The sequence below is a fragment of the Clarias gariepinus genome, chromosome 26 (genome assembly GCF_024256425.1).
Source record: "Clarias gariepinus isolate MV-2021 ecotype Netherlands chromosome 26, CGAR_prim_01v2, whole genome shotgun sequence".
Classification (NCBI taxonomy): Eukaryota; Metazoa; Chordata; class Actinopteri; order Siluriformes; family Clariidae; genus Clarias; species Clarias gariepinus.
In genome coordinates this window covers 11,398,212-11,418,072 of record NC_071125.1, presented here as the reverse complement: position 1 = coordinate 11,418,072, position 19,861 = coordinate 11,398,212, and positions in this window count along the sequence as shown.

Genomic DNA, 19,861 nt, shown 5'->3' with positions numbered 1-19,861 from the left:
CGGCTGCATTTTGAACTACAGTGGTTGATCAATTGGAATGGTTATTACCGTCGCTCTCACCGCCGCGTAAAAACGTCAGCGGCCAAAATAAATCAGTTGCATTTCAAAGTCATTCGTAAAATGGCCGCCAGGTGGCGCAAAGTGACATTTTCGCTCGTTGCCGTAAATACAACAGTGACCATTATACAGCGTATCTCTGTATCGGTTTATTGTTATTTAAGTTCTGGATTATTTCAGGTACTTTAAACACATTGTTGGGTTGCTCATGTTGGCTCATATGAGATGTAGTTTACAAATGAACACCTGGTTGGGTTATTTTGACCCAACAACTGGTTTATTCATTATTCTTTCCTTTCTCCAAATATCAGCCTGCAGAATGTTTGAAATATTACTGTTTATTGTGTTACAGGTGTAGTTTTAAGAGTTGTATAGGCAGGAATGTGTGTGTATACAGCTCAAAACCTCCATCAGTTATTAAAGATAGCGGCTATTTAGAAAACATGCCCAGTGATTTCTGAGCTTCAGGAAATCTCCCGGCGCTCTGCGCATAACACCGAGCCAACTCATGTCGGAAAGAATTTATAAACGGTTTCTAAACGTGGGCTATTGTTTTTTTACCTATAATATTTGTTGATTTAATTTAAATGAGGTTTGGGCTCAGGACTTCGACTCGGCATCGTGATTCTCCTCTTTAATTTACTCCATAGTTTTAATCAGCGCTCAGCCGCATGCATGGAGTTTTCCAGAGCGCACCGGCCGAAGTAGACTAATGATTATGAACACGTCAGGAAAAACAGCAAGCAGACTGACTCTGACCATTTAAAAAAACCTTTGCGTTCATTTTCTGACGCGCTCAAGTTCACCAAAAACAATACAGAGCAGCGCAGCTTACAACACTTACAAAATCACAACACTTACAAAATCACAAAGTTTTTTCGTTATTGTGAGTGCGCTTAAATAAAAGTTGAGTCTTATAAAGGCATGTAGTCTTATATAGTTTTATTATATAGTTTTTGCACATTAATCTGACACAGTTTTTTCAGCCTGTCACGGCGTGCGCCCAAATCAATATCGCTCCTCGCTCACTAGTTAGGCGGCCTCCCCTTCAAACATGCGAAGCAGCGCGACCGCAGAATTACACATGACTGGTGAGCTATCGTTGCTATCGTTGCCCGGGCTTGCACCCCGCGGTATAAAATACTCGGGGTTTGTTGGGCTACAGTGGATTTTACTACGCGCTGTGTATGCAGCGCGCGTGCAACAACGCGGAAGTGCGGCATGCAAGCAGGGCAAATGGAACGCGCCCGGGGACTTCAAAGGAGCGAGAGGTGGGAGGGGGGCGGTACGGCCATCAGCGGAGAGCAGAGTCAGCGCGAGCAGACGGATGGCCATTGCACTCACACCGCGTAGTAAAATCCACTGTAACCCAAGCTTTGTATTGAAAACTTCTAACTAAAAAGTGGCAGCTGGCACGCCTAAAAATAGACGCAGGTTATTTTTTTAATAGTCTAAATAAAAACCCTCCGATTTAATTTCCTATAGTCTAAAAAGCGCTCAACCGCACGCATAGTTTTCCCGAGCGCGAGGAATTTTTTTGTGCTAAATAATGTTTATGCAGTATAAGAATTCCTATTAATCCTGGGTGGTTCTTTTAGTGTCACTATAGTGCTTTACAATGCCAGACAACATTCAAATACAAATGATTCACCCTCCCCAGGTGTGAATCGGCTGTTCTCACCTATACATTCAGAGGAACTGAAATGCACTTCTCCCCACTTTAAAAACCTCTTGAATCTGAGGCTCTTCTGGAGACTTTCAGTGATTTTAATTTGTGTAATTTTAATCTCCTGGATTCTAGATTCTAAAGTTGATATTGTTACCTTTTTTAATCATTGGAATGGAATAACTTGTTATTTTCCTTATGATAGCAATTGCATTGTTTTTAATCAGTCTATACACAATAATATTCTTTGGTATTTTTTTTTTTTTAAACGGGTATGGGGGCTATCTTGGTTCAATAATCTCCGTGCCTGGTTTAGGTTTAGTATTCAGTGCGCATCTGTTATATTACAACTATCATAACACTCAAATACCTTTTATTGGGGGTTAAGTGACTGATGTGCCTAACATTTTTCAGCTGAGCCTTTGTTTCACTGAAAACGACCGCGACACCCCTCTCTCTCTCACACACACACACACACACACACACACAGAGCCGACCAAATCATTAGCACTCCTCCCCCAAACAGCACAGACATTTACTTTCTATCCTATTACTTACACCTGAACTGAGTTGTTTGAGTAACATGGGTCGAACCCGTTACAAATCATAACAGTCTACTGCATTTCATTCTTATAATAACGCAAAAACACAAGCGGGGCTGAAAGACCGACATCTGCGGACGCAGTAGAACGTCCTAACACTGTTTTAATTTTATGGTCATTTATTTCAGTTAATAAATCTACTATAAATTTAAAGAACACAAGAAATAAGATGACACAAATCCATACACGCTTTTTTTCTAATTACAAGTGATAAAATCAAAAGGCTCACTGTGTTAACATTTATTGTGCTAAAATTTGATCCTAATAAGATTTGATTTAATTTGAATTCTAGAACAGTTACAGCTGGAACACCTAAAACAGATGCAGGATTATTTTTTTATAATCTAAATAAAAATGCTTCTTTTAAACGTGGGCTATTGTTATTTACATGCAATATTTGTTAATTTAATTTAAATGGGGTTTGGTCTCCGGAATGTTGAGAATCAGGATCCTCTTCTTTACTTTCCTACGTAGAATCAGCGCTTAATCGCACGCATTAAGTTTTGTAAATTCGTTTAATGTTTAATAGTAAATAATGACCCCCGTTGCGCTGTACCACCGCTCGGAAAACCTTATGAAATACAAGTTTAGGACAATTATGATAATCTGCCACGGCGTGCGCGTGTGATGGGTGTACGCCCAAATCTACTATAACTACTCCCTCACTCCGTAGGCTCCCTGAATAGGCAGCAAAGGGGACGGGAGCCGCCTATTTGTGCCGGCTGGCGATAATTAACGTTAATATGATCTCGGGCTTGCTCCGCATTATAAAAGCAAGGCGCGGAGGTTTGTCTGAGGTCTGGGAAGTACGGGATGTAATGGAGAATATATATATAAAAAAAAAGCATGTCAGTGGGGAGATGTGACGCGGCCCAGGGCTTTTAAACAAGGACACTAGAATTCCGCCCTTTGATCTCCGCGCTGAGGACAGCGCGAGAAAGAGCTGCGCGAGCTCCCGCGGCATCTTCACTCCCGCGGCATCTTCACTCCCGCACCGTGCCCGCCCTCGCAGCCCCGCTGCCGAAGAGGAACAGTGTGGTTAGGTTTTTGCGTCAGCGAGAACTCGCGCCGGCCATCGACAGCGGGAGAAGCGCTGTCACGAGGGAGTGTGCAGGAGCGCTGCCTCCGCGTGCTCAGTTCTGCCACTCAAACCAACACTTAGCATCAGCTGTGTGCCCGCATGCCAGTGTGGCACAGCCCCCGGAACTGCACATGCACAACCTTTATCCCTTTCTTTCCATTCTTCCTCCCTCAACACTTTCCTTCCTCATTTTGCCTAAATAAATTACCCTGTTCCCGTAAGACCTCGCCTCGTGTCCGTGCTTTATGGTGCCGCCCGTGCAACATGGGTCGAATCCGTTACAGATCATAACAGTCTACTGCATTTCATTCTTATAATAACGCACAAACACAAGCGGGGCTGAATGACCAACATCAGCTGACGCAGTAGAACGTCCTGACAATGTTATAATTTTTATGGTCATTTATTTTAGTTAATAAATCTACTATAAATTTAAAGAACACAAGATATAAGACGACACAAAACCCTACACGCGTCTTTTCTAATTACACGTGATAAAATTTAAAGGCTCACTGTGTTAACATTTATTTTGTTTAAATTTGATCCTAATAAGATTTAATTTAATTTAAATTCTACATTTGTATCGTCATTTTAGTTCTGTGATTATAAATTTGTTTAACTACAATGTTTTACTTAATTTTATCTGCTACTAAAACAGAAAAGTTCTAAAACTCTGTGTCTCATTAATCCAGCAGAGAATGAACTAAGGCATGACGCGTCAGCCTGTAGTTATATAGCGCCACTCAACGGTAAAAGCCAGCAAACGCACAAAGCGAAATGGTACCGCCGAGCGCGGCGACGGTAGGACCTACATTCCGATTGATTAACCACTGTAACTAAAGCTTGTTTATTGAGGATGCAGGACAACCACCTAGTAATGCATTACAATAGTCCAGTCTGGAGGTCATGAATGCATGAACTACCTTTTTTGCATCAGATACGGATAGGATGCTCCTAAGTTTGGCAATATTTCTAAGATGGAAAAAGGCTGTTTTTGTGATACTGGAAATTATGACCAGGTCTTTTACTGTTGATCAAGTAGTAACAGTACATCCTTCTAAACGCAGGCTAAATTGTGAAAGCTGTTGTGTGCTGTTTTTTGGGCCAATAAGTAATATCTCCGTCTTATCTGAATTTAGTAAAAGAAAGTTATTGGTCATCCAATCTTTTATGTCCTGGACACACTCACTTAATCTAGACAATTTGGGTACTACGTCTGGTTTTGTTGTGATATATAATTGGGTATCATCAGCATAACAATGGAAACTAATCCCATGTCTTCTAATGATGTTACCCAAGGAAAGCATGTATATTGAGAACAGCAGAGGTCCTAAAACTGACCCTTGTGGGACCCCATATTTCACTGGCATTACACCAGATGGTTCTCCATTCAGATCTATAAAATGGTATTGATCAGACAGGTATGATCTAAACCATTTTAATGCCTGCCTCTGAATACCTATATAATTTTGTAGGCGATCTATGGGAATATTATAATCTATAGTGTCGAATGCAGCACTAAGATCAAGTAGGACTAGTACTGAGATGCAGCCTTGGTCTGAAGCTAAAAACAAGTCGTTTGCAATCTTAACTAGTGCAGTTTCTATACTATGATGGGGCCTGACACCTGACTGAAATTCTTCGAGAATGTTGTTTCTGCAAGAATGTGCATATTTGAGCTGATACTACTTTTTCTAATATTTTTTATATGAACGAAAGGTTTGAAATCGGTCTGTAATTTGTTATTTAATTAGCGTCCAAATTAGATTTTTTAAGTAGCGGCTTAATAACTGCCAACTTAAAAAAGTTTAGGGACTTGACCTAGACATATTGAAGAATTAATAATGTTTAGAAGTGGCTCTCCAACCGTAAGCATCACTTCTTTTAAAAATCTGGTGGGGATTGGGTCTAACAGGCACGTTGTTGATTTAGCTGAGGTGATAAGTTTATACAGCTCTTCCTGTCCTATACCTGTAAAGCACTGAAAATCTAAATGTGAAGCTATAGGCTGAACTGGATCATGAGATACTATTAGAGGTTGAACCTCCGTTATTTTCTTCCTGATACTATTGATTTTTTTATTAAAGAAGTCCATAAAGTCTTCACTTCTAAACTGTGATGGGATACTCTCTGCAGGCATCTTAGGTTTGTTTTGTTCCATTTTCGCTCGAGGTTACGGGTTGCTCTCTTTAGGGTATGACAGTTGTACCATGGTGCAAGTGTTTTATCTGTGACTTTTTAAAAATCTGATAGGAGCAACAGTGTTTAATGTACTGGTAAAAATAGTGCCCAAGCTGCTAGTCACTTCATCTAGATCATCTGCATTTAGGGGTCTAATAAGAAATTGGGACAGATCCGGCAGATTACTTGTGAATCTGTCTTTAGTAGTAACAAATGGATCTGCTTCTCCACGGCCTCCAGCTCCAAATCCACTGAGTGCAGCTCCAATGTATCCCCACCTGCACACAGAGGCAGAGACACAACCGACATGGTGTCTAAAAAATGAAGATAATCGTTGTGAAGAAGCGTAAACAAACTTGTGATAGCCGGGCTAACGGGCTAGCGATGCTAATGCCGGATGCTAATGTTGTGCTGCAAAACAATTAAAACTTAACGATATAACACGCGTTTCGAATGAATATATTATAAGATAGTATAAAATACTTATCTGTTATATGTTCACTCTTCATAATAGGACGAAAAAATAAAAAAATTGGTCAGTCTGGCGGAGCTCGGAAAAAAGCAGCGTCTCCTGTTCCCTCAGACTCGAGTGCTTCCGAATACCGTTTGCCTAGGAGAAAACTGCCTACTACCCGCCTTCCTGCTCAGTGTTGCTGGTCTCACCTGTTCTTCAAGTGCTTGTGCGCCTCTGCTGACACTACGCCTGCTGAGGCTCAACCCACACAACCATGACCCTCACCGAGACAGCTGTAAAGCCAGTGCTTTACTGTATGTAGCATACTTCACAAAGAACTGCATACTTTACTGCTAAACCAAAGCTTTCATTAAAGAACTGTTGTTGAGAAGTTGACACCTGCTTCTCATGTGTTCTGTCTGTGTGCCAGACCTGTTAAAGCACCTTTAACAATGGTCGCAAAGCAGCTTTACAGAATAGGAAACCAGTTCAAAAATGGGAGGAAATATGTATGTTACAATGATCAGTTTGTCCCTGATGAGGAAGACAAGTGCAATACTGACAAGGAAAAACTCCCTGTGATAACAATAGAAAGTTAGGACATTTTGGTGATTCAATTCAATTTATATAGCGCTTCTAACAAGGGTCATTGTCTCAAAGCAGCTTTACAAAAATAAATAAAAACAATTATAGAAGTGTTCATGTGTGAGAAAAATGTGTCTAGATAATAATGAGATTGTCACTGATGAGCAAGCCAAGACACAGAAGGATATAGCTGGGATTGATTTGTGATTTAAGGTTTAAAGTTCAGGATTATGGGAAAGGTGTTTAAGTTAAGTGTCAGCCTTTCGTTCCTTCTGTAGTCTCTCCCCAGGCCTCTAGAGGTCATTTGTGTTCCCCTTATCTTTAGTTCTTCCTTGTGTTTCCTCATTAGTTTTCTAGATCACCTGTGTCTCGTTTTCCCCCCAGTGTATTTAAGCTGTTTATTTTCTCCCCTCTTATTCACTCGCTTTTTGAGTCCCTGCCCTGTGTCTCCTGCTGAACCTTCCATAACTATTCAGAGTTCCCTGCTGTAAGTTTTTGACTGTTTATTCCCTGGCTGTTTTCTCCCCTTGTGGAAGCTTTTGTTTGAGGGTTTGTTTTTGTTTATTTTTATTAATTCCTCTAAGTGAGAAGAACCTTTGTTGATTATTAACTGCCTGTTTATATCTTTTGCCCTTTTTCAAATAAATCTACTCTACCTGAGACTTCTGCTTTGAGTGCTTTCAGTTGGGTCCAAACCTATCACCCTTGTGGCTCAGTGGTAAACTCTTCACCCACCACACCAGAGATCCGGGTTCAAGGCCCGAGCCTGACAGAAAAAACTGAGTCAATCATGGACCCAGAAACACTCGGTACCAGAGATCTGATGAGGGTGGTTGCTTAACATGAATCATCCTTCCAGCGCCACGAGGCCATTCTCAGCCGACAGGAGGAGCTGATGGCTAAGCATTCTCAACTCCTGGCAGAGGTGACAAGTTCCATCCACCAGATTGCTGAACGGCTCCCTGGCCCCTCACAATCCCTGGCCCCACCTGCCACTGCACCATCCCAGGGGCCTTCTCCCATTTCAGAGCCTCGCCTACCACCTCCCAAACACTTTACTGGGGATCCTAGTTCCTGTCAGGGCTTCCTCACCCAGTGCTCCCTGACCTTTGAGCTCCAGCCCTCCAGTTTCCCCACTGACCGCTCGAAGATTGCTTACATGATTACCCTTCTCTCAGACAAAGCACTTTCCTGGGCCTCTGCAGTCTGGAAATCCCAGGATGCCTGTTGTGACTCATATGTGACCTTTAAGGAGGAGTTCAAGCGAGTCTTTGATCATCCAGTCAGTGGTCGAGAGTCTTCCAAGCGCCTGCTTACCCTCCAACAGGGCTCCCGCAGTGCAGCAGACTTCGCCATAGAGTTTCGGACCATCGCGGCGACGAGTGGATGGAATGAGGAGGCGCTGATGGTCTGTCTTCAGAGAGGGTTGTCAGAGTCCCTACAAGACAAGTTAGCCCCCCGTGAGCCTACTGTTGATCTCGAGTCCCTCATTACCCTTGCCATCCGTCTGGACAATTGTCTAAGAGAGCGGAGATTGGCTCGTCGTAAGGCACCTCCACCTCAAGTACCTATGAGCAGATCTGTTTCGCCAGTTGGTGTGCCCCCTAGAGCGCCCCTTGTCCCTGAACAGCATTGTGATTTCCCGGAGAACATGCAGTTGGGTCGCTCCAGGCTCACTCCTAAGGAAAGGGAACGCCGCATGAGGGAGCGGCTTTGTCTTTACTGTGGATCTTCTGGCCACTTTCGCTCCTCTTGCCCTGAGCTTTTGGGAAATGGGGGTCCCCGCCCAGCTGTGGGAGGGCTGTGATGGGAAAAATTAGAGATCCTCCTACTAATGCCGTCCTAGCCATTCCGGCCACTCTGTCCTGGGAGGGTCACCAGCTTCCGGTCCAAGCCATGATCGATTCTGGCGCTGCGGGCAATTTCCTGGACCTGTCAATGGCTAAACAACTCAAGATCCCAACACAACCCCTGTCTCATCCCCAGGCCATGACAGCATTGGACGGCAGACCGCTGGAACCAGGCAAACTAACAGAGGTCACTCAGCCCCTGCAACTCACCATTCTTCAACACCAGCAGAAGGAGACCTTCTATCTTATTGACTGTCCTGAGTCCCCTGTAATCCTTGGTTACCCCTGGCTGCACACACACAATCCCCACATCGACTGGGCTGCTAGCACTATTCTTAGCTGGGGCCTCACCTGCCAGGCTACCTGCGTACTTCGGAATCCACCCTCACCTAGTCCAGAGCTTCAGAAGCCTACTGACCTCTCTCGAGTCCCCAGGTGCTATCATCAGTTCAAGACGGTGTTTAGCAAATCCCGAGCCACCTCCCTACCACCTCACCGCTCCTATGACTGTGCCATTGATCTGCTCCCTGGTTCCTTCCCTCCAAGAGGTCGGATCTTCTCCTTGTCTCCTCCTGAGCGTAAAGCAATGGACATTTACATCAAGGAGTCCTTGGCAGCCGGCATCATCCGTCCCTTTACTTCTCCAGCCGGTGCAGGCTTTTTCTTTGTGGCAAAGAAAGACGGGGGTCTCAGGCCGTGTATTGATTATCGGGCCCTTAACAAGATCACTGTTCGGAATCGATATCCCCTTCCGCTCATGGCCACGGCTTTTGAGTTACTTCAAGAGGCTTCCGTGTTTACAAAACTAGACCTTCGCAATGCCTACCATCTTGCTCGGATCCGGCAGGGTGACGAATGGAAGACAGCCTTCAACACCCCCACAGGCCACTATGAGTATCTGGTAATGCCCTTTGGACTTACAAATGCCCCTGCTGTATTCCAGGCTCTAATTAATGACTCTAATTCTTCGGGATATGCTAAATCTATTCGTCTTCGTGTATCTGGATGATATTCTCATTTTCTCAAGATCACTAGAGGAACACAAGCAGCATGTTAGCAGGGTCCTCCAGAGACTTCTCGATAACCATCTTTACATGAAGCCCGAGAAATGTGAGTTTCATGTCACTTAGGCTCAGTTTCTTGGGTTCATTGTCACTCCTGGCCATGTGGAGATGGACCCTTAGAAAGTTGAGGCTGTCCTGAATTGGCCCACTCCCACTTCCGTCAAGGAGGTCCAACGCTTCATTGGCTTTTCAAACTTTTATAGGAAGTTCATTAGGAATTTTAGCTCTGTGGTGGCTCCCTTGACAGCGCTGACTAAGGGAGGAGGAACCAAGATTTGCTGGGGCCCAGAAGCATCAGGGGCCTTCCAGGATCTCAAACGCCTTTTTACTTCCGCTCCCATCCTTTCTATCCCTGACCCAGAAAAACCTTTTGTGGTGGAAGTAGATGCATTGGAGGTAGGCGTAGCGGCCATCCTGTCACAAAGAGGTGAGGACGGTAAATTGCATCCCTGTGCTTTCATGTCTCATCGTCTTTCAGATGCAGAGCGGAACTACCATGTGGGGGATCGAGAACTGCTAGCGGTAAAACTTGCTCTGGAGGAATGGCGCCATTGGCTTGAGGGGGCTCTGCATCCGTTCCAAGTTCTCACGGACCACAAGAACCTGGAATATCTTCAGCAAGCTAAGCGGCCCAATCCTCGGCAGGCTCGGTGGTCGTTGTTTTTTAATCGTTTTCAATTTATTCTGTCTTACAGACCCGGCCCCAAGAATGTCAAACCGGATGCCCTGTCCCGAGCTTACTTTCCCGAGACAAAGGAGAAACCGCTGGCCCAGATTATCCCGAGGTCAAAGATGATTGCACCCGTTCAGTGGGATCTAGAGCGGGAGGTGCGGGCGGCTCAAGCTCATGAGCCAGATCCAGGAGGCGGTCCAGCGGGCCGCCTATACGTCCCTCATTCTGCTCAGGCCCGGGTCTTGCAGTGGGGTCATGGGTCCTCCTTGACATGCCACCCAGGAACTGCTCGTACACTCTTGTTCCTGCAGCGGCGGTTTTGGTGGCCATCTATCAAGGTGGATGTAAAGGGCTACGTGGAGGCCTGTACTGTGTGCAGCCAGGGTAAGTCCACTCGGCAGCGACTCCAGGGCCTACTCCATCCCTTACCCATTCCCCGCAGGCCATGGTCACACCTGTCTCTGGACTTTGTTACAGGACTCCCACCATCCCAAGGTAACACTGTCATCCTGGTAGTGGTGGACCGGTTCTCTAAGGCCGCCCGATTCATTCCTCTGCCCAAGCTGCCATCTGCTAAGAAGACAGCTGAACTCCTTATGAATCATGTCTTTCGGATTTTTGGTATGCCATTAGATATGGTCTCTGATCGGGGGCCTCAGTTCTCATCCCGGTTCTGGAGTGCCTTCTGCAGGCTGATTGGGGCCACAGCCAGCCTTTCATCTGGGTTCCATCCTGAGTCCAATGGCCAAACAGAACGGATTAATCAGGATCTGGAGACCACCCTGCGGTGCATGGCAGCCGATAACCCCACTTCTTGGGCAACCTACATCCTGTTGGCGGAATACGCACACAACACCCTCCAGTCTTCGGCCACTGGACTGTCCCCCTTCGAATGTCAGTTTGGGTATGCCCCCCCATTGTTTCCTGAGGAAGAAGCACAGGTGGGTGTTCCATCTTCCCAACGCTTTGTTCAGCGCTGCCGACAAACCTGGAGGAAGGCTAGGCAAATCCTTCTTCGATCCTCCAAAAGATACCAAAGTCAGGCAAACCGCCACCGCCGGTCAGCGCCCAACTTCCAACCTGGTCAAAGAGTCTGGTTATCCACCAAGAACCTGCCCCTCCGGGTTAAATCGAGGAAGTCGTCTCAGAAGTTCATTGGCCCCTTTCGCATTGCCAGGAAAGTTAACCCTGTTTCTTATCGTTTATTTCTTCCTCATTCCCTTAGAATTAACCCAACGTTTCATGTCTCTTTGTTAAAACCTGTTTTGTCTTCTCCCTTTGCCCCCCCACGCAGAACCACTCCACCTCCCAGAGTCATCGATGGCCGGCCAGCCTACACAGTCCGCCGGATACTGGACTCCCGGAGGATCCGGAACTCACTACAGTATCTGGTGGACTGGGAGGGTTAAGGGCCGGAGGAGCGCTCTTGGGTTCCAGCCAAGGACATCCTGGATCCAAGTTTAATCTGGGAGTTCCGCACTCGGCAATTGGGAGGTGCTAAAAGGAACGCCAGGAGTCGTTCCTAGAGGAGGGGGTCCTGTCAGCCTTTCGTTCCTCCTGTAGTTTCTCCCCAGGCCTCTAGAGGTCATTTGTGTTCCCCTTATCTTCAGTTCTTCCTTGTGTTTCCTCATTAGTTTTCTAGATCACCTGTGTCTCGTTTTCCCCCCAGTGTATTTAAGCTGTTTATTTTCTCCCCTCTTATTCACTCGGTTTTTGAGTCCCTGCCCTGTGTCTCCTGCTGAACCTTCCGTAACTATTCAGAGTTCCCTGCTGTAAGTTTTTGACTGTTTATTCCCTGGTTGTGTTCTCCCCTTGTGGAAGCTTTTGTTTGAGGGTTTGTTTTTGTTTATTTTTATTAATTCCTCTAAGTGAGAAGAACCTTTGTTGATTATTAACTGCCTCTTTATATCTTTTGCCCTTTTTCAAATAAATCTACTCTACCTGAGACTTCTGCTTTGAGTGCTTTCAGTTGGGTCCAAACCTATCACCCTTGTGGCTCAGTGGTAAACTCTTCACCCACCACACCAGAGATCCGGGTTCAAGGCCTGAGCCTGACATTAAGATGAAGTGCACTATTTTTTTTGGAGACTCTGGCACAAACGGTGTGAATTTCAGTCCTAACTATTAAGTGACTGTAATCTCAGAAGAAACCTCAGTGAGTCAGAGAGTCTTCACACCTAAAATGATGGTTGGCAAGAAAATTGCTAGTGGGAAAAATGTTGCCACCTCTTAATCTACAAATTTTGTCATCCTCATAACTGTCACTGGAATTTGCCACATTTTGCATATGTTGTGTAATGTTGCACAAGCTGCTCTGATGTTTTCAGACCTTCTGTAGACAGTGGAAAACTTTCCCATGAAGAACATTTCCATTCCATTTTCAATACCTCCATATACAGTATGACATCCCTTGTTAACCTATGGGCCCTATGTCCTCACATAGGAGGGGGGGAAGCATATTTTATGCCAGCAAGTCACCATAAACACTAGTCTCCTCCTATCCAGGACCTTTGAATTATTTGTAGATCCAGGCAATTTGGCCATCTAATCAATTATCATGTTGCTTGCATCCATAACCACTTGAGTGTTGATTCTGTCATAATGTCTTTGGATCACATAAACATTGTGGGGCAATTATTTTAATGTTTGTGTTATTGATTATGCCAACAACTCCAGAGAAATCAGAGACGCACATAGATGCGGCTTGTTTTTCGTTTATGTCATGATCAGTGGTGGGGAAATGTATGAATCTGCTAATAAACTGTGGTTTTATTTAGTATTGGCTGCATTGCCAGCTCTGACAAACCCAAATCATTAATGTTACATCATCTTGGCTTTTGTTGAGAAATACTATCTGTGATGAAGCAATTGCATATCACATAAAATATGTGACAAAATTAAAATTTTTGCCTAAACAGTATCTTTAAATGAACTCAAGGGGAAATTCTGCCCTAATCTTACTGTACCTCTAAAGATAAAAAGTGAGTGGAGGCAATTTTTCACCATCAATGTCACCAATGTCAGTTTGCCGCACATACCCCTGAGGAATGTGAAACACAGGGATATGCAGTGTTATTGACATGATGAAGTGCTGCTTATAATGGAGAATCTAAAATAGCACACATAAACAGTTAAATAATTAAATACACTCAACAAAAATATAAACGCAACACCTTTGTTTCTGCTCCGATTTTTCATGAGATAGACTTAAAGATCTAAAATTCATTCCAGATACACAATATTACCATTTCTCTCAAACATTGTTCACAAATGTTTCTATCTAAATGTGTGATAGTGAGCACTTCTGCTTTGCTGAGATAATCCATCCCACCTCACAGGTGTGCCACATTAAGATGCTGATCTGACATCATGAGTAGTGCACAGGTGTACCTTATACTGCCCACAATAAAAGGAATGCACCCTGGAATGTGCAGTTTTTTGCTTTATTGGGGGTCTGGGGACTCAGAAACGGTCAGTGTGACCACCATTTGCCTCATGCAGTTCAACACAACTTCTTCGCATAGAGTTTATCAGATTGTCAATTGTGGCCTGTGGAATGTTGGTCCACTCCTCTTTAATGGCTGTGCGAAGTTGTTGAATATTAGTGCCTTACATTTGCCTTAAAAAGAGATTTGCCTAGATTTTGGTGGAGATAGGACTGATTTGCTTTTTACGAATCTTGATAAATAGCTTTTATTCCTACTCCTGAAAGTAGGACTAAAATGGCATCATTCTGAGAATTTTTGGCCACTTACAGAAGGAGCAATTTCCTACTCTAAGAGGCTTAGTAAACACAAGCGTAGATCTGCCTCCAAGGGCTTGTTCAGTGGGCAATATGCATTAAGCTTGGAATGCTTCATGGGCTGCTTACTAAGATTGCTCATTGCTCTGTACTAGGGTAAATCTGGACTCATCACACATTAACTTGTTTAAAAGTCCGATATTTATGCAGGCTAGCAAATTGAAGCCTTTCCCCCCCAATTATCCTTACTAACCAGTTGGTTTCTTATGGTCTCACCTCTATTTACACTACAGTTCAAAAGTTTCGGGTCACTTTCTAACTCCATAATCGTTCCTGATTTTTATTTCCTTCTACATTTTAAAGGAATGCTGAAGGCATCCAAATAAAAAAAAAATCATTAATCTCCTTTAAACAGGAAATGGTAAGATGTATCTGCTACTTATACTCTGTAAAGACTTCATAACGCCTCTAGTCTGAGGTGCTGTTAATTGATCATTTTTCAGGCTGATAACTAATAAACGTCTCGTCTGCGGCAGAGGTAGGTTTTGGTCTCACCCTCCTGGGATGGCCTTCATGAGAGCCAGTTTCATTATGGTGCTTGACAGATTTTGCAAATGCACTTGACAATACTGTTCTTGCAAGAACTATTACAGAAAGGCTGACCTCTGTGCCTTAAAATAACAACTAACTGTTGTTTTTGTTGTTGCTACATAATTACTTATTTCCATATGTGTTATTTTATAGTTTTGAAATCCCCAGTATTGTTGTAGAATGTAGAAAATAAATCACTAAACAAAAACAAAGGAATTTTCAAGTGATCTCAAACTTTTGAACGGTAGTGTAGGTCTAATCCTGTTAGTTCTTATTGCACCTATTATGTGGATTTTTTTTATTTCTGTAAAGCTGTTTACAACAATTTCCATTGTTAAATGTGCCAAACAAATAAAATTGATTGTATATAAAATGTTGTTTTTACGTACAGCTGTGATTTCTACTGCTGGCTTTTTTACAATGCAACATCACCAACTGATTTCCGATTATAATCTTTTGTGATTTTTTTCTGATCACATTTCTTTTGCAAACATGCTGGTTCACGACTCCTTTTAGGTTTTAAAAATGGTTTGGATGTTCTTAAAATAATACCAGTAATTTCAGCAATCTGTACTGCTTAAAAAATGTGTTGTTTTCTTTGATTGATGCAGGACAATATTTAAACTTTTTTGAGACACAGTAACAACTTTCCACATAGATGTTAAAGGAATGAGAGCCTATTCCTTGCACCAGTTAGGGTTAAAATGATTGTTGTCAGCTAACACAATTGTAGTTAATACAGCAGCAATTATCCATTTAAAGGCTCATACTTGCTTATTTAAAATCAAATGGAATTGGTTATGGTTTATTGGGCAGTGTACAGGAATTTCAATTCACTAGTTTTAGTTTTAGACTATACCTTTAAAGGGAAGTCTGAAAGCAGAGTCTATTTGTTTTACATTTGAGGTCAGATAATTTTGTCAGATCTAATTATGATTTATTTAAAGTTTCCTCCTGTCTTCAGATATTTCAAACTTGATTAAACTTGTACTTGTGCAATATACTCTAATGTCATAATGCAGTGCTTTCTTAAAGGTCCTACACAGTATATTTTTCATTAAATGTTAATATGATCTTTAGGGTCCTAATGAAAAGTTTGTATTATACGTTAATTAAAAATTCAAAAGGATTGTGTAAAAAAAACACTACTTTTACCTGGTAAAAACTAGCTCTGTTCTCAGCAACCTGTTTCACTACATGCTAATTTAAATGCTCATGACCTCTGCTGAGCCCGCCTCCCACCCCCCCGCCCCCCGTTCTGTGGGGCGTGACACATAGGGTATAGCGACGGAAGTGTAGTCCAGTGCGGGCAATGCTTTGGACTGCATCACCCACAAAGCATTGCCACAACGCAGTGCTTTGTGGGTAATGCAGTCCAAACTGGAAAACTACGGAATATGGAGCCCGAGTCTGTTTTCTTCAGTCGTTTTTGGTTTGATTTAAGTACGGAACCTACGCGGAAGTTTGTAATATCGCCTGACAACGCAGAAATTAAAAGAATGGACATGCATCGACTCGATTTGTCTCTCATCACTGCATGTGCATGAATTAACGGGCTGTTGCGCTGCCGCAAAAAAAAAAGCGGAGAAACTTACTGAGAGAGATACGGATGTGTTCTGATGTGTTTACATGACTTCTTAATCTTCGACAGACATCGTTATAAACCATCTAACGTTACAAAGGTAAGCATAATATAGTTTTCCGACTACGTACATAGTTTGCAACTAGACAATCACCTCAATGCATTGTTTATTATAAACGGGCGATTAGGGATTATATAGAGACGGATGTACACACAGAAGAAGCCATAACCATGTTCTATGAGAGTATAAGTTAACTTACACTCCGCATTTATCGTGATTATTAGAAAAGGCGATCTGCAAAGAGTCATAGTAAAATAAATTACACTCACCGAGCCTGGTGAAGATGAAGCAGGAACACGAAGCGTTAGTACAGATCCGATTTTTAGGAGCAGCTTCCTAGTAAAACCTGCTTTATATTGACCCGCGTTTATAAAGCAGTCTGGTGAAAAATGATTATCACAAACATGAACGCATTTAGGTAAATCGGCGGGGACGTTAGCTTTAAAAACTAAATTCAGCCACTGCCTCCTCAGTGGCTCAGATACCTAACCCTAGGTAGGTACCCTAGGTCACTAACTCTAGGTAGTGAATGACGACTGCTGTGTTCGCTATTACAACCCAACTACTGTACACAACACTCGCTTAGGCGTCATTTTGCTCCAGCGGCGAAAAAACAATGGCCGACAGCGTCTTCTCACTCGGGGCGGGTCTTTGCTAAAACACCAGTGTAAATCAACTTGTGTAGGAACGCCCTCTTGTGGTGTGGCGTCACAAGGCGATTGGCCTGATTTCAGAAGGGGGATGTTACTGTAATAAACGAAAAGAAAACCACTGGGCGGCTCTTTATCATCGTAGAGTGGTTGTGTACGCACTCTCCTAACACACAGTTTAGTCCAAACAGCTTAAAATAGTGCATGTAGTGCTGTATGACCCCTTTAAGGCCAAAAATGAGGGGTATACTTTACCACTGGACAAAGTTTAGCAGATGTCATACTACCTGGGGCTCAATGAACATCTACTAAACTTATGGTTACGCTTATTTTTGCTGTTTGTTAATTAATTATGCCCTTCTAAGAATCCATATACTGATATGGCATCAGAATTAATATAATTAATTAAAAACTAGTGTCTCAGCACCACCCAAAACCCACTACAATAGACTATTCCATGAGCACCTCTACAGAGATGTAAACAGAGACTGATACTGTAAGTGAGAGAGTTAGTGTGAAAGTAAAGAAAAAAGCAGGAGGATAATAAAATGTTTATAGCTACACATCCAAAGGTAATTTTTTTTTACCATGTTGGCAGGTACTGACAACAACAAGAATATTGTTAACATTGTTAAAGATCAGCAAGAAACTGCTGCTTACATTAGCGGCAATAGTGTTAGCACTGCTACCTATGAGGCGCAATTGTTACTAGTGCTATACTGTAGTACCAGGGTCCGAATGTGTATCGGATTCCACCTATTGGTTACCCCTGCAATATAGACTTATGAAATAGGACATACCACAAAATATTTTTTTTTATTATTATTTTTGATGCAACAACCAAATTGTGGATTCCTATCATGTGTTCTACACCCACTAAAACTGAGTTGATAAATGAAAGGAATGTAAGACAAATACAAACGATACAATCCAATAAAAATAGAACAAATCAAAGGAAAAGAAACAGAAACCAGTGACAAACAAAAAGAGCAGGAGAAAGATAGGGACAACAGAGGAGAGGAAAAGAAAGACAGGGACAATTAACAGGAAAAATAAAAACATGTTAAGACAGAGAAAGAAACAGTGATTAAAAATGAGAAATACAGGCAGTCAAAGAAGGAGAGGAAGAGAAATCGTTTAAGCAGCATTTTTTGTTATTATTTCTGTAACTACATAAGTGACCCCTATTGTCCTTAATGTGATCTTCTGACTTTAGTAATACAAAATAGAAGGCATCATCATCTGCTATTAGAGATCCTGCTAAACAAAAAAAGTAACTGATGACAAACAATGACACAGCTTCCCTGTGAATGTATTGTTTATAGTTTATGAATCTATTCTATCTGAAGGGGGCTCCTACATTAAGGCTGCTACCACCAGTCAGTCAGGGAAAACTATTACGTATTTCTATGTGATGTCAGTTGACCGCATCTTTTCACTTACGCACCGCTGGGGGCGGCATAACACACTTGGTGGACGGAGCTACAATATCTGCTCCGTCCGCTTGATTGAGCTCACAGAGCCACAGAGGTTGTAGAGCCCCATGGCTACAGTATGTTGGCCCTGGGCCCCCAGACTGCTAAATCCACCACTGGCAATAATTAAACCTTACTGAAACACACAAAACATCTTTTAACATGGTTATTAAATAAACCAGAACCTAATCACTGAATCAATTAAAGATGCAAGAGTTAATTAATTAATAAATTAATAAAATAATTAATAAAATAATTGTTTTCAGCTGAAATTATTGTTTCAAATATTGATGTATCTATGCAATCAAATGATCTTAAATACTTGCTTATAGCAATTTTAGCTACAGCCATTGTTGCAAAGCAGCTTTTCAGACAATTAGGGAATTAAGGGAACATTTGGTGTCCACTTTATCGGGGGCTTAAGTACTGTTTTTAGTCATTTGAGTTCTAAACTATTGAGCGACTACAGTCACAAGCCATCAGCCATCCAAGTTCATCGTCATGGGAAAGTGTAGAATTTTTATTGGGGCAATGTGTGTATATTTGGTGCCCTGTAAACTGCAAACATGAGAAAATATTTAATGTGGACCAACAATATTCAATCAACATCCATAGGATATGGAGACATTTATACAGGCATGTTAAATCAGAAAGTTCATCAGCTTGCTTAGCCATGCGTAATGTAGGCCATTTGTCTCTCTAGGAAGCAAAAAGTGGAGCAGAGGTGACAGAGGTGCTGCCCCTTCGCTCGCGCACGCACACAGGCACGTACGCATCAGAGCGCGCAGACACACACACTCAGATAGACACGCTTCTGAATCACGGCTATTTCAACGCTTGCGGTGTTGATTTCTTCTTTTGTTTTCTTTAAAATTTAATAATATATTTCCAAAATGCCTTAGTTATTAACTGTGAAAATACAAATACAAGAGTGAATGCGCGATGACAAAAGTGGTTTGCGAGTCACCTATGAGAAGACTGAGAACGATAATGTAATCAAACCCGGGCAGCCTTTAACCCCGTCCGTTCACCAGTGTGTTCTTATCGGTTTTCTTGGCACGCGCACCCCTCTTCTGTAGGACGACCAACCAGAAAGCATGAGCAGCGTCACCCCACATTATCCACCATCAGCCCACCGCTCTGTAGCCATTCACGCGCGCGGCCCAATGGACTTATGCCAATAATCGCGACCTTGGATGTGCGCATGCTCGCGCTGGAGGCTCCGGTTCATGGAGATTCAGACACGTACTGTATAGAACTTAATAGCCTATTTTAATTACATTTGTTTCAATTGCTGAATGAGAAATAGATTAAGTGATGTATTGCGTAATTGTTCCAAAAATGATCATTTTAGGATTCGACATCAGACCAGGATTATAGGGTTATATTCTTAACGTATTCTTTGCACGCTACATGCAAGTTATATATATATATATATATATATATATATATATATATATATATATATATATGAGAACTGAAGATGAGAACTAATTGCTTTAATTACTAGCGCATTTTTTTTTAATCACCACGGTATGGTAGGGTAG